Here is a 16,516-nt window from a genome sequence, read left to right as displayed (position 1 = left end):
ACTAAAAACTATAAAACATGGATTCCAGGTCAAACAACGTCTGTTTAAATAACCTCAGAACCGGACAGACGTTTGATAAGATTTATGAGAAAAAAAGAAGTAACATTTAAATCATAAATAAAAGCATACCTCTTTGTCATCACAAAAGGTAGATATTCAGTATAGTTTCACAATACAAAATCTGTAATTTGCACGAAGCATATACTGAAACTAAACTGTACACAAACATAATCAAAACATGTTAAAAATAATAATACAATTTCCTTGTTTTTTACATCAGTTATTTTACGTGAATTTATGTTTTACTGTTAATGTTACCTGTAAGGATGCTGTTGTCTTAATGTATCTCATTAATGAGTTCGGAGCACTTTATAACATGACATTTTGATTCCTTGCAAAAAGAAATGATCTGCTTGGTTTGAACCAAATACGACATCTGTCATAACGATGCACTTAAAAGTGTTCAAATCATATGTCAATACCTTCAAAATCTGGTATTAAGGAGCTACATGGCCATTTCAGACCACAGCATTTATTTGTAAACAAAAGCAATTCTTCACAGCTAAACGCAGCAGTCGTACATGTAATTACTACCTACGAAGGATGAACAAAGTGTATCACATTCATCTCTAATTGATCATAACACTTCGCCAGATGGGCATTTTCAACATTATTAACAATATATTTGCACCAACTTTGAGACCAACTTTCCTATCAAACATAATGTACTAAGCAATTTTATTGATATCTTAAACTTGATTATTCATTAACATTATACCGCTTTCGAAGTAGCTCCCACAGTGGCTATATCATATTATGAGACTGTCAATCTAACAGCAAAAATGGCATGCATTTTTGAAACATATCTGTGATTATATGCAGAATTATTTCTGCCATCAATTACCGTTGATACATTTCGTGACGATCTAGATTCTCGTGCTTTAATGTAAAATACTGAACGCACAATGTAGAATTTACATCTGCTAATTGTATTTGAAACACGAAACAGTGGTTTACCATTAAAGTTAATTATCATTCATAGTACGACTATACAGCGAGAAACAGTATGATTAAATATTCCGTATGTGAACTCTACATAAGATACAAATTCGCAACTATTATAGATTTCTGAAGAATTAATTCGCATAAACCATGACTCAAACGATACAGACAAAGCGTTTAGCGCTGTACGAACTGACAAAAAAAAAAAAAAAACGATCAAAAGTCATTCGCCATTAACATACCTATATCTAAAGAGAAATATTATATACACGAAAAAATAAAAATAACTAATAATTAAAATATAAGAAAACGCTGCTTTCTATATAAAATATAGAAAGCACTGAAATAATTTGATCTTAAAATGGGGAATGGAGAGGGCTCCTGACTTTGAGCCATGTAATCTCGCTAATGTGAGAATATAAAATTATTTTACGTGAGGATGTCGTCAAGCTTGTGGAAGGTCAATAGTTATACCTAGATGCTCATCTTTCCAGCAAAGAATCTGACAAGTCACTATATAACCATTGTTGCTCCGACCAGAGTTAAACCTGACACATTTGTTCACATAATATGCGTTTGTATAATTTGTATATCAATTCTATGCAGCATATTTCTAGTTAAAACTATTGATATTGATTTTGGTACAACATATTGAATTGTTTTAAATGTATATTGTTTCTTCAATAAGTTGAGCTCGGGAGACTCGGGAGGATTTGTTTTAATCCTGAAATGAACTTTGCAAATTGTCACTGTGTTTGCAGATGAAACTTTGCCTGTAGTTGCATTTGGTTGCTTGTTTCTATTGATATCTTTCATTATATAATGTTTTTGTTTTGAGCCATATATCTAAATACTATTATTTCTATAATTAAAATGACAGGTGGTATCAAACGATATTTGTTCTTTGTTTTGTGGCGTGGTTTAATCTGGCGATTGGCCGTGTAGGAACAGGAACTTTATATTGACTTCAAATTGAAGCATCGGTTCTAAAGACTAAAAGTACTGAAAAGGTGACAAATCGTTTTATGAAAGGGAAAATATAAGTACAAACGTAATACAGAATATGCTTAGACAAACAATTACTTTTTAATTATCCCTTTTGTTACATTTACCTATGACTAAACAGGGGTGTTGTATAATCAGTATATATCGCTTGTATTAAGCCTTTTAGAAAAACTGTATTATCTCTTAATGAACTGAATAGGTGTAAATGAACTTAATTCGTTAAGTCATTACTGGACTATGTTGAGTACCATGATCACATACTAATATCAGTTTTATTTTGCACGGCTAACGTAAGCCCCATTCATACTATTAAAAATATCTGAGACAGTATGATAGCTAAAATAAATATATTAGAAACTGGGAGCACTAGTTGTGATACATTTATTTGACGACATACAGTACAATTGTATCGTAGTTATAACAAAACAAAGAGATATGTTATTATATCGGAAAATACGACAAAGAGGCATTGGCAGGATGCATCAGATATTTTCTAATGTTACGTTACTTCGAAAATACATTGTTACTTTAAAATTACGCGCAAAAATGGAAGGATGTGTTTGTGTTCTTCTAGACCAAGGTTAATAGTAAGACGCTAGCGTTTGATTCAAAGTTCACACATGCAATACAAAATGGCATTTTATGTCACACTTTTTTTTTTTATATAATAACAAAAAAAAAAATCGATTGTTGAAGTTGCAGCTTGAATCTTCACGTACGCTGTTCATTCAACGAAGAATAACTGTATTTGGTATGACTTAAACTGATCCAGAGTATCAATCTTCAAACCAATGTCCATATTTCATTTGTCTGAAAAGCAGGAAATGGTAAGAATATCTGTTACAAAATGACAGGTCTAGAAATGATATGTAATAGAACAAATACGCTTAAACAAAAGTTAAGGCTGCTTAAGCGGAAATTGATTCTGTCAAATAACATACATCTGGTGGTATTTTTTAGAGGATACTTACCTTATACCGAGGTAATTTAAGATTTGAAGTAACATGTATATGACAATAACAGCTTGAAATATTCGAGGTCTTAGCTTAACTTTTCACTACATTTTTATAACTGTGATAATGCACATTACAACAGGGAATAATTTTCCTAGATTTGATGCTCTTCGGCATTGCTGTACTAACATGGTTTGTTTGAGATCGTTCCGGTTTGTTCGTGACAATAACCCATAGTGCTTAAAGGTAACTTTACTTGATAATGTTGTAGTTATGAGTTCTACATGACAGGATGCACGACAAATGGTAGAAATACTCGCATGACTGTTAACATAATACATATTATTGCAGTGACAGAAGATGCTTTCTTTGTGTTGATAGTCCTCTGATATAAAAACATATTTATAACACAATTTAATAATAAGCAAATGTTTCTCGTAAAATCCATGGTGCTTCTAATTTTAAGTTTTGCAGAAAACAAATCATAATTGCTCTGAACAGCGCCTTTGCTAAATTTAACAGAAGTAAAATCATTTTGATAAAATAGTTTTAATTGTTTAAGAAGTACATAACCTAAATACAGGTAAGTGATCAACCGCAGGGTCCATAGGTGTGGTAAAACGTTTGGATTCTAATATCTTCTTACCATTCGATGATATTGAACAAACTTTGACCAGACGCATACTCGAGTAGGAGACGTCTAAAATCGACAGATGTTTACTCTGGCACTACGCTCGGACAAGGGAATGCGGTTCTTCCAGAACAAGATGTTCAAATAGATTTTGTATTGGGGTTCACTCAATGCAATAATATGAAGTATTATAGTCATTTTTTTCTTCCTGGACAATTTTAAATTCAATGTTATTTCGAAGATATCATCAACAGGTAGTAACGGTTGAAAATTAGGGAATTACGTGCAAACATAGTGTCTCACTACACTGTATCAATTAAAAATGGGTTTTAGTTGGTAATTAGATGAACTCACTTTACTGTGTAATAGATATTTTCCGAATTTCCATTTCCATTTAAGGTAAATTCACCTTTATGTAATTCAATTTTTACCCGAAGATGCTTTTAGTCAAAATTCACTTAAGAACGAAGAATGCATTATCACACATTTCAATTATGTAACCTACATGTATATACATGTATATAGGAATGTAAAATTCAGTTATATAAGAAACATATAAAACATGAATAGTAGCTTGATCAAGGGTGCTGTAAAACAATTACAAAAATGAAAAAAGTAATTATATACCCGTTATCAGAATGTATACTTTCTTGATAAAATATGAACACTGTGTTTATTCAGTTATTGTTGACAACATCATCGTTTCTTGTTTTAAATACTTTTAAGCAATATAACTAGTAGGAAAGGGCATGAATTATTCTGCAGACCAATGCCCTGAGCCTAGTTATTGGTGAAACCTGAACCACATTTTATAGCAATTATCGGACATGTTATTAAAGATGGCTGATTAAAGATACACTATATTCTTAATGATGATGTTCTATTATTCAGATCTAGAATTTCAGACGGTCCTTGGAGACGTCATCCAGATGCTTTAATTGACGTTTCATCAAAAATAGATTTCTACACTGCTGCAGCGGTCTAGGAACTCTAAAATCCTGCAGCATTGTATGTATAGAGATTTTGTAATGATACTATGTAAATCAAGTGAAACAAATTGATAAGGGCAAAACAGACAGATGAAGGAACTAAAAGGGATATCACCTTGAAACGCACAATGTACAAACGCTAACAGAAAATTTAAACCGCTTTATAATGACATAAAAACAAGGATAAATATCAAACAGGGAATGCCATGTTCCAAAAATGCAGCCTCCCCAAAACGAATCTACCAACACACACCCGCATACAAAACAAACACACGAGGACAAAACAAACAAACAAAGGAACATAGTAGAGCATAGCCTTGGAACGGTCAGTAGCAAAAACACCACTGGGGAGCGTAAACCGGTTTATGGTGCGCACCCAACCTCACTTTTACTCTCCACCATGTTCCAAAGTCCTATAAACCTCACGACAACTTGGAAAAAAAGTAATTCCGATCAGATGAATCCTTACGTAAATAAATGGCAATCGCTTTTACTATAATTGCTGTCTGATATTTGAGATTGAAACATGCAACTATGTGTACGATCAATCATGTGAAATTGAAAATTTATATCACGTTGTGTTCCGTGTACTTACCTAGGAGACTGGCACGCATGCAATTTCATACTGGTTTACGGAGTTCACGATAAATGAAGTGCTTGAATGCTACTCCTTCGCAGATTGAGTGAAACCAATCAACGCTATCACATACTAGCAAAGCAAAATGTTTGGGAACATAAACCAATACGTTAAAGGTTCCTATTAAAGGCCACTTACACTATATTTATTTAACAGTACAGTAAGGTGCCATAACATTTGTACTGGAATCTACAATATGATTTACCTATTTCACAAGAAACTTAAGTTTGATATTTTGTTACAAATTAGACAATACCGTTGCCATTGTACATTATCAAAGAACTCCCATTGCGGATGTAGTTTTATTATCTTATAAATATCTTATGCTGTTTTAATTCATTAGTCTATGTTAAATTTTAATCCTGGAATTTCTTAGCTATACTTACGGTTATGTTTGTATGTTAGCTTATATGTGCCTTAAAAAAGCATTTCATTGGTAACAGTTTTCAGCAATCAGTATGGCGGCCATCCTGAATTTAAAAATAACTTTTCATATTTCAATGGGTATAACTTATATAGAAAAGCTTCTTCCTTTAAAAATCCAATTCTTAAATGCGGTCAATATTTAAACGAATATACAAATACTTGCATAAGACACTCATCTTAAAGATGGTATCAATACTTTGAAAACATAATATTTATAACTTTTGAGTGACAGAGTATAGCACAGGTGTTGCTGCAATGGAAAACCTTTTAACATGAACAAAGAAGATGGAATTAGATATGTTATATGTATTTTGTTTTCATTCATTGAATCGCCATGTACTTAAACTAGAAAACTCTTTATAAGTACAAGTACAGCTTTTCCAAAACCTACAGAAAGTCTGATACAAATAAAATATAATAGAGTCGTTATTTAGTGTGAGAAAATGATACTTCTAGTAGTTTTGAAATTCTTTAATTATACATATTTAGTAACGTATGACTCTCAAATAAAATGTCTTTCAAAATATACAAAGTATTGTTAACATACGAGTGTAACTTGACAATATGTAAACATGTCAACTCCCTGGGAATGGAAATAAAAATGTCTGTCTGTATGAAATATGGTGATTTCCTCTATTCCATTTTCCTTCCAAACGCTCACGTATCTTTAATAACCCTTTCATTATGGCACATGCTATTTCAGTCAAGTAAACATCAGTTTACTACTTAGTATTATTACTATTTGTAGAAAGATATTTGGTTTAATTAAGCAAACTAAACATTAAATGAAATGGAGCTGTTCGACAGGGGAAATGGCTACTAAAGCAGTGGGATAAATGCCTAACTATAGTAAAGGAACCAGCGTGGGAGCTATCTGGTCTAGTCGCGTAATGGCGGACAGGTTTTTGAACTTGGCATGGCAACAAGAGTCTAAATTAAAGCTAGTTTCTGTTTAAATGTCATTGTGCATGTATTTTGACATTTTGGTAGGAAAAATGGGAGAGGAGGTTGTATTTGGTGAAGTGAAACTCTCGATTTTAGTATGAGTAGTACTTTCAGGTCTCAGCAGTGTGATTTTGATGTAATTTTACTGTAAGCAAATGTGAAAAGAGAAATCTCTCTTAGAAGATAAATGACCCCTACTTTTCTCTTCATTTTATATCAGTTTTATCATAACTCTTTAAAATGAGGTAAGGATTTGTTCTCTGAAATGGGTCTAGCTATGTTTGTTAGCTCTTTAAAAAATGTCAGTTTTATATAGAATATATAGGGAAAACTATTTACCGTAGTGTGACCTAAAATAACACAAATAAATCGTTTACGGTTGAAGTTAGGTCATAGTTGAAGAGAACATACACTACTGTTACATAACATCAAACAAAAACCATAGTAGGTGATATCATCACCCAAATAAACGAAATTCCTATTCACACTGTTACAAGTACGTGATCACGTTCGAATCAGTCTTTCTTCATTTTCTACAAATACATTTATGTAAATAAAATCTATTAGACGTCCTGCTGCTTAGGAAAATATCAATCGAACTGTCAATTATAAAATTAATTATAACATGTTACATTTATCGTACGAAAATATTGGATATTGCTGTCTTTACATGTTTTTTTTTTCCTTCTTGGCGTAATATATAAAGGCTGCCGGTCACATTCAAGATAGTGTGTAAATGCATTAGCAGCTCAGAAAAGGAGACTTAAGTATCTCAATTGCCCTTGGAAGAGTGTTGAACACGGCCCTCATCTAATGACATCTTTTTTATACCACTTGCTTAAATAAGCATTTACGCAATAAAGCCAGCTCAACGGATTGTCATACCATAGCATATGCATTAACATTGTTAAACCTTAGTAAATATGTCAGGGAAATCATCTTCAAATCTGCTTCTTTACTGAGTAAAAGTTTCCTGAACATGCAAAAGAAACTGCTACACATAACAAAATTAACCACAAACTGTAGTTTCATGGCTTCTTTACCTATTATGGTACCAAGAAATGGTAAACAAACACACTCAGAAGGTGCCGTGAGTACTGTGTGAACAGCAGATTTACTTCGGCAAGACCCGGTAGTGTTTAGCGTCATTTCTGGTAACAAGAAAGATTAATTGATCTTTCGATGTTTATAGTATTCAAGACGTACTGATCCTGTTTTGTAATTACATTTCATTCAATTAGGTCTAGTTAATATGGATCATCTTCTAGAATTCAAAATGAGTTGACTGTACCTAGTTATATGCAAATAATCTACTTCATATATTAAGAGCTGGAAACCAATAACGCTAGAATTACCAGCGTTCTAATCTGATAAAACCCTATTTTGACCTAGGATGACACTCAGTGAATATAACATAACACAGCTCTGATATATATTAGTTCAGTTTTAAATCTATTTTTCCTACAATCTAACTGGTCGTCTAGTACGGTTAAAGAGAATTCCTATAGTTTTTTTCCTTTCATAGAATTTTTTTAAATTCATATATATGATAGGAAAATTTATGCTGAAAACAATGAACAAATAAAAACAATAGGTCACCAGGCTTGTTTTTGTGAAAAATTGTTTTGAACACACCCACTGTTGCTGAAACCGACAGCGATTTTTTACGTTTTCATAATTTTCTGCTTTTTTATAAATACCAACCAAAATATACATCAAGACAGCACAATACGTTTTTTTTCGTTTTACAGATTTTATTTTATACTTATTTGATATCATAGACATATTTGTAATACTCTATCCTTACAATAATGGGTACAAATGAAAAAAAAAAGTTTCTCATTTACTTTTGTGAACTTTTTTCAATGAAAAATACCCATAGTGAAGAATATTTTTTTAAATTTTTAAAATACTCTTTCATAGAATTTTTTCCTGTTTTTCTTGTGTATAGATAATTGTATTGTGAGCATAAAAATGGCTAAAAATATATGGGTCACCAGGCTAAATTTTATGATACTTGTCAATAAAACATAAATCAGTATCAACATTTGATTACTGATAAAACTTATCAAAAATGTTATTTCATTCAAGATTCCTCATATTTAAGATTGTCTGTAACATGTTTCAACAAATGTTGACTTCAGTTCAGTTTTCCATAGAAAGTGTCGGCTGCGCAGAAAGATGCGCATAAAAAACTATAGGAATTCCCTTTAACAAGGTGCGTCTATAGGTCACAATAGCCTAAATAGTTTCTTCTATATATTCTATATAAAACTGACCTTTTTCAAAGAGCTACCAAACATAGCTAGACCCATTTCAGAGAACAAATCCTTACCTCATTTTAAAGAGTTATGATAAAACTGATATAAAATGAAGAGAAAAGTAGGGGTCATGTATCTTCTAAGAGAGTTTTCTCTGGTCACATTTACTTACTGTAAACTGACATCAAAATCACACGCTGTGACCTGGAAGTACTACTCATACTAAAATTGACTTGACTTCACCAAATAAAACCCTTTGCTCTCCCATTTTTTCCTACCAAAATGTCAACAATACATCCACAATGAAATTTAAACAAAAACTAGCCTCAATTTAGACCTCTGTTGCCATGCCAAGTGAAAAATTAGTGTTCAAATACCTGGCAGCTATTACGCGACTAGACCAGATGGCTCCCACGCTGCTTCCTTTAGTTTAGTTAGGCCTATAAGAAAAACTGTTTTTCTGTAATAGTCTCAATTTCATTTGTATAGTACCAGTAACACATCTGTATGGAAAAATATCAAGTTTCAGCTTGATTAATCAGTTTTCCAGGGTTTTTTGGCCCTTTTCAGTAACGCGGGGGCCTGCGCCAATTTTCCTTCAAAACTGATGTCCGCGACATAATTTTTAACCATTCTTCTAGCCAGGGGCTGGTTTTTGGCCTATTTTATAAATTTTCACCATAATTTGCAAGCAAATTACACATTAACACTTTGAAATATACCAAATGTCCCCTCTGAAAGGTATAGATGGGCATAATTTAGAGTGCAAAAATTTTCATTTTTTTAAAAAAATACCCCCAAGACAGTGAAAATGTGAATTTTTGGTTTTTTTACCAATTTTGCAGCAAAATTTCAATGAAATGCTCATTTTTTACCAAAATCTGACCAAACTAGTTCATTTATATCAATATCTGGACAAAACTCAATTTTTGCCCACATTTTCTTATAGGTCACAATAGCCTAAATAGTTTCCCCTATATATTTTAAAAAAAACTGACCTTTTTCAAAGAGCTACCAAACAAGCTAACCCATTTCAGAGAAATAATCCTTACCTCATTTTAAAGAGTTATGATAAAACTGATTTTAAAATGAAGAGAAAAGTAGGGGTCATGTATCTTCTAAGAGAGTTTTCTCTGGTCACATTTACTTACTGTAAACTGACATCAAAATCACACTGCTGTGACCTGGAAGTACTACTCATACTAAAATTGAGCTTGACTTCAAATACAACCTGCTCTCCCATTTTTCCTACCAAAATGTCAACAATACATTCACAATGAAATTTAAACAAAAACTAGCCTCAGTTTAGACCTCTGTTGCCATGCCAAGTGAAAAATTAGTGTTTAAATACCTGGCAGCCATTACGCGACTAGACCAGATGGCTCCCACGCTGCTTCCTTTAGTTTAGTTAGGTCTATAGCCAAGTGGTTGAAGTTTCAGATCACTTGCCCATACTCTCTGTTTGTTCAACCCATTTCCCTGACTGACCCCTGAACTATCCAGCTGGCCTGTTGAAAGTATTTGGTTTTATTATCTGAAATAATGCAGGGGAGCTTGCTATTCTATTCAAAATTGAAGCTTGAAATTCGCCATTATTATGTCTTGAACTGCGGCGCTGTCACTAAAATATCATACTTTTATTACATTATCGTTATTATTATCATTGTGCAACAGATGATCTTTGATGTCCACTCTAAATGTTACGGCTATGCGACTTATTTCTCGAGGTATATAGTTCGTGTTCTGTTCTGTTACGTTTTCCATATTCAATGCATGCAGGGAGTTTTCTCTTACTTTTTAAATTTTGTTTTGTTGCGATTAATCAAGTAATAATATTTTTGTCATGCTATATGTTGTGTTATATTTCATATTCTGCCGTGCTATGTCACTTAATTTCATTCCATGCTCAGTGTCTGGATTATTCATTTGATTTCAGAAGATGGTTAGTAATTCGATATATCTGTAATCATTTTGTTACTTTACATGTACTGTGAGGGTATTAAATCTAACTTAAAAGTTAAATATCAACATCCCGTACTTTTAATAGGCGATTTCCGTAAGATAGCGACTTAGTGTTTAATATTCTTGCAAAAATGGTTAGATGTATTGGATGAATGTAATCAATATATCACCACCAAACTCATTCAGATGTGCTACGGCTTTCATAAACTGAAACGAAAATGACAAACAATATTTCCTGTACGCGTGACCTTGACATTGAGATAAAGGAAATGTGTCTTACGTGCGAGACATCTCAATATGAGAGACATTTGGGCCAAACAATTTTGAAATTACGTGTTAAATGGCAGAGTTATGGACTAGACATGAAGAAAAATATGATAACATTTTATTCTCTGTGTGTGATCTTGTCCCATAGGAGCTGAGGGGACAGCGTCTAGTCCATGACGTGTCTTCTCATTGTGACAAGTTATTTCAAAGTTCCTCCACATTTTTCAGTTATTAACAGGACTCGAGGTGTGACGGACGAACAGACGGACGGACGAAAGTACGAATTATATGTGAGAAAGAGGCGACAACTAGTAACAATTTTTAGGACCCGTTTCTTAAGGTAATTTAATAAAAGTTGTAAGCGTTGTGGCGGTGCACAAATCATTTATTTACATCATATCACTTTTGATGCAGATCGCACCTTGTCATGAATCATAGACTTATCACTATTATTGAGTGACTCTTCTGTTTAGACAGTTTATATATGCAGCAAAATTCTTGTAAAATATCCATTATTCACACATTGACTTTGCCCATCAATAACGAAGAGTACATTTCGTGACGAATCACATTTTCGTTGTTTCATTTTGAAATATCGAACACACGAATTAAAATTCACAACTGCTAGTTGTACGAGAAACATGAAACAGGGTTTTGCCATTAAAGTAATTTCATGCATGAATCGAGAGTACTGTGTGTACGTTTATTTCTGTAGCGTTAAATGGGCAGAACAAACCAGCTGTATAGGTTCTCACATGAAAGAATGCTATAACCCAAGCGAGGTTTTGAACGCACAGAACGCACAGAGGTGACGGCTAAGTGGCTTTAAGTTGACGACCTTAACCACTTGGCTATGGAGGCAGTAGAGTATATAAAGAAACAGAAAGTTTAAATGTGCGCATATCTAACCGGAAGCAAAAATTGAGAATTTACGACAGCATTTGGGAAAATTCAAATGTGTTCTGATATTCAGCCTGTTTGACAATTTTCTCGAACTGTTTTCGTTACGTTTCTAAAGTCTGAAAGAATAGAATAATTACCACAGAAACCACTGTCCTACACTTGACGTTGCTTGCTTGTACATTTTGAGATAACGCTTGTATGTTACATGATGGTGGACATTTACTTTAGAAACATGGTATTTGCTTTATATACCCAGGCAGTTCGGGAACCCTGTACAGATTTACCTTCTAACATTTGTCTTCATTCTTTAGAGGATTAATTTCTTTGACTCTCTTGCTCTTTCAACAACCGTTGGCATAGCACTTGAAGCAAAAATGAGTGAACAAAGCTTGACGACATAATTTCAAGACATTTCTTAAATATTTTAGCCGTGCCATGAGAAAACCAACATAGTGGCTTTGCGACCAGCATGGATCCAGACCAGCCTGCGCATCCGCGCAGTCTGGTCAGTATCCATGCTGTTCGCTAATGGTTTCTCTAGTTGCAGTAGGCTTTAAAAGCGAACAGCATGGATCCTGACCAGACTGCGCGGATGCGCAGGCTGGTCTGGATCCATGCTGGTCGCACACCCACTATGTTGGTTTTCTCATGGCGCGGCTCATTTCTTAAGCATGGTCGTTTTGTACGAGGGTTGTTGAATAAACACGTAGAGTGGCTATACCGTTATAATAGGTAACGTGTCCTCTATCAACTTTGCTTACTAGTATTTAAACTGATATTTAATATCCATAGTAACGCCTTAACGGCTCAGTCAATACTTTGACGTCTAAAATGTAAACTGCAAATAAAATTACATAAAATTGCAGTTGTAGAAGATCACCTCAACTGCGTGCATATAATATTAAAACATTTAAGTGACATCTTCTCAAAATTTGACGTCCATCTAGTCTGAAACACAGTATGCACATGTGAATCGATTGATTTCTGATTTGCGCAGAAATAATTAAACGTCAGAAATATCTATAATCTATATATCATATATAGCTACGTGTTTCAGTTAAAGGTCCTTAAAGACTAATCTTGAAAGTGTTAAAAGTCTATGCTGATCTGAATTTACAATCTAACATATCTCTAGAGGATCATGTACTTTAAACATAGATCAAATATTTGGAGATAAGCAAATGTTTAGAAGCGGAGCATGCAGTACTATTAATATTACCACGTTTCGCTGAGTTCGCTTCATAGAACGTCAATGAAATGCCCTCTTTTTACTACTGGAATAGTATGAAAGGAAAGCTGCATTCTATCGTCTATCTTGCAGCTGATATTTTATCACATGTCGACTGCTGTTGCATGCCGCCATTGATAATTGTCTTTCATTGATTGTTTCTTCTTTCTCATGTTAGTCTGTAATCAAAAGTAATTTTGTGTGATTGCAGAAAAAGAGAACCTGATATTTGAACACAATTATTTCTAGATCTATTATTAAAACGACAAGTAATTAAATAATCCATTCATTATTTATGGTATGGTTTAAATCTTACTATCCATAATGCAGCCGGATTTTTGAAAAGTAAGAAGATATCTTTGCATAAAAAACCTTTGGCAACATACTTATTTTTCTAGACCGAGTTATTTCTCTAATCATTTATTTTTGACTGTACAGAAGTGATGTATGGATCATGTATATTGTCTGTTTTAAAACGTTTGGATGCAGTAAAACAACTTGAAATGTGTCCATCAATTTAGTTTTGAAATATTTATATTTATCTCGAACTAAGATAACGTATTACATAAACACGTATTAATCTTTTATCGTGTTTAGTTAGCAGGCTAAGTTAAGCTCCATTTATAGAAACTTTAACATTTCAGAGACAGTCTAATGGGAGCTTAATGAAATCAAATCTGTAAAACCGGCCTAATGGAAGCCAACAATGTCAGGTGCGGCACGCTTGTCTTTTGGCCTTTTTATAACGTAGTTCAACACCCTATTTGATGTTGTTATTCATGGAAACATTAGAACAACACAAAAATAAGATACCAAGGACGTTATACGGAATATTAAGCAAATAGAATTGCATTTTGTGTCTCATCACCCTGCATTCAACAGACCAAATCTCTATTAACTTTTGTTCAACAAATGGAATTTTACTGCTTGAAATGTTTAAATATGGCACACGCAATGCCAGTGAAGCGTATTATCTTGGACGATAAGTTTTTGTAAAAAATAGAAACAGAGACCATAAATAATCCGATGACAGCAATCGCAGCTGGAGCGTCGAAAATGAGTTCATTCCATCAATGCACATTGATACTTTTTCCAGACTGTTTTGAAAACCTTGAACCTCACACAAGTTTTCATAATGGAAGTATATGGGAATATCACACTTTCGTACCATTTTCGCGAGTAAAACTTCTCACTGTCGAAAATAAAAATGTAGTATAGTAAAGTAAAATGAATAGGTCCGTGTGTTTGTTTCTTGAGATACCTGACGATGATTAAAGAGATTTACATATTTCAATCCTATTTCAAAACAATATTTGGACCCATATTTATATCATATTTTATTTTTAAAAAGAAAATAACATTGCCGTTTTAGTAAATATACCCCTGGACTGCGGTCAATTTTAGACAATTCTTCCAATTATTTCCATAATGCCAGATCAAGGCTTTATTATAAGCATTACGCCATTACTTCAGGTTAATCAAACATGCAGAACTACCTTATATGGTCGTGTGTAATGTGTGTGGAGACCGGAGGCATCCAAAAGGCTCATTGGCGTCTACGTGTACTTTTAATAGAACCTGGTATTTCATACCTAAATGGTAATTACTGATCCGTAGTTTAACTGTAAATTAATCAAATGTTGTTTATTTTTGGAATTATAGATCTCTCAAAAAATCGTTAACGGCGTTTGTTTCACAAGCAAAACTTCTCACGTTACGCCGCAGCGCGACTGCACGTATCTTGTACGGAGACAAGCCGTATGTAAACTAGTAGCCTGTTTCACGAATTCGCCTCTGCGTTACGCCATAATAGGCCTAATGTGAATTCACTGGAATTGTGATCACTTTGGTTTTTGTTGCGAAAGAAGCAGTATAAATATTTAAGAAATAATTTAGAGCAAAAGAGTGCGTTAACACTATTTCTGCACGATGGGCGGTTATACGTCGTGCGTAATAATTTCACGAGGATGCAGCCCGAGTGAAATTATTTGTACGACATATTACCGCCCGAGTGTATAAATAGTGTTTAAACACGGTTTTGGTATAAATTATTTCAATTCTAATATGCCTTTAATCTTAAACAGTAGATAAAATATAGTAGCGCTCTTTCTTGGTCGCAACAAAAACATTGACGTCAGCGCACGTTATCGTGACGTCATTCTAGCGTAAGCGTGTTTTAACAGAGACAAGCATATTAGAATAATAATTCTCATGTGACTAACAATGCTTTAATCATCACAACTAAATATTATGTTGACGTCACGTCGACGTAATAGTTAGCGCCATATACGCATCGAGAAATAGCGCTTTGAAATTTGATAGAATATCTCACTTAAAAACATGTTTAAAACGAAATGTCAGATAGCATAACTGTCTAAATTAATTTGCACACACATGCAGTTGGTTATTAGTTGTGCAGGATTATTTTGCCATCATTTGTGCCCAAATTGAACTATTCCGCAAGACATGTTACCATTTCCGGTCCTGGCGTGTATAAACAAATGAGCGTGACGACCTACCATTTGGCGCCATACATGCGCCAATAAACAGTTCTATCTTATTTTTTCTAATTTTTGCAATAAAAAAGGTATGTTAGAATCAAAATAATCTATAGCAAAACCGTGTTTGAACACTATTTATACACTCAGGCGGTTAAACGTCATACGAAATAACTTCACTCGGGCTGTGCCCTCGTGAAATTATTACGCCCGATGTATAACCGCCCATCGTGTATAAATAGTGTTCAAACATTTGTTATAATTATAATAAAGTATTTATTAAGATCACTGATAATGTTTTCTGGATTCAATAAACACTTGAATTCTGGCATGAAACAAAACATTACATTTTCACAGCCTATTCAAACAATATAAGCCAAAAGGGCCAGTTTAAATACTATTAGAATGAAATAATACAGTTTATAAGTGATTTACATACTCGTGCTAAATACATGTAAAGTTTTGCTTCTTTTTTTGCTGTAGAATGAAACTGTTATTGTGAAATCGGACTCATTTTAACAATTTATTTATAGCGGTATATATTATCAAATACGTTTATGACAGAGAGTCACGCTATATTTTGTGTATATTTGTCTCTGCTCCAAGCGAATAGCTAATTAGATAGCCAGCCATTTGTATATGAAATTAACAAGCGTGAATGCATTGTGAGACCACTGTTATCGGTATATATTTTTGTTGAAAAGCATCCTTTCAACATATATAAATGACCCCAATAGAATGGTAAAACCGCCAATGACCAGATAGTTACATACATAAATCCGTACTGTTACCAAATCAAAAGGCAGCAT

This window comes from Mercenaria mercenaria, chromosome 1 (assembly GCF_021730395.1).
Source record: "Mercenaria mercenaria strain notata chromosome 1, MADL_Memer_1, whole genome shotgun sequence".
NCBI classification, from domain to species: Eukaryota; Metazoa; Mollusca; class Bivalvia; order Venerida; family Veneridae; genus Mercenaria; species Mercenaria mercenaria.
This window is presented reverse-complemented; position numbering follows the sequence as displayed.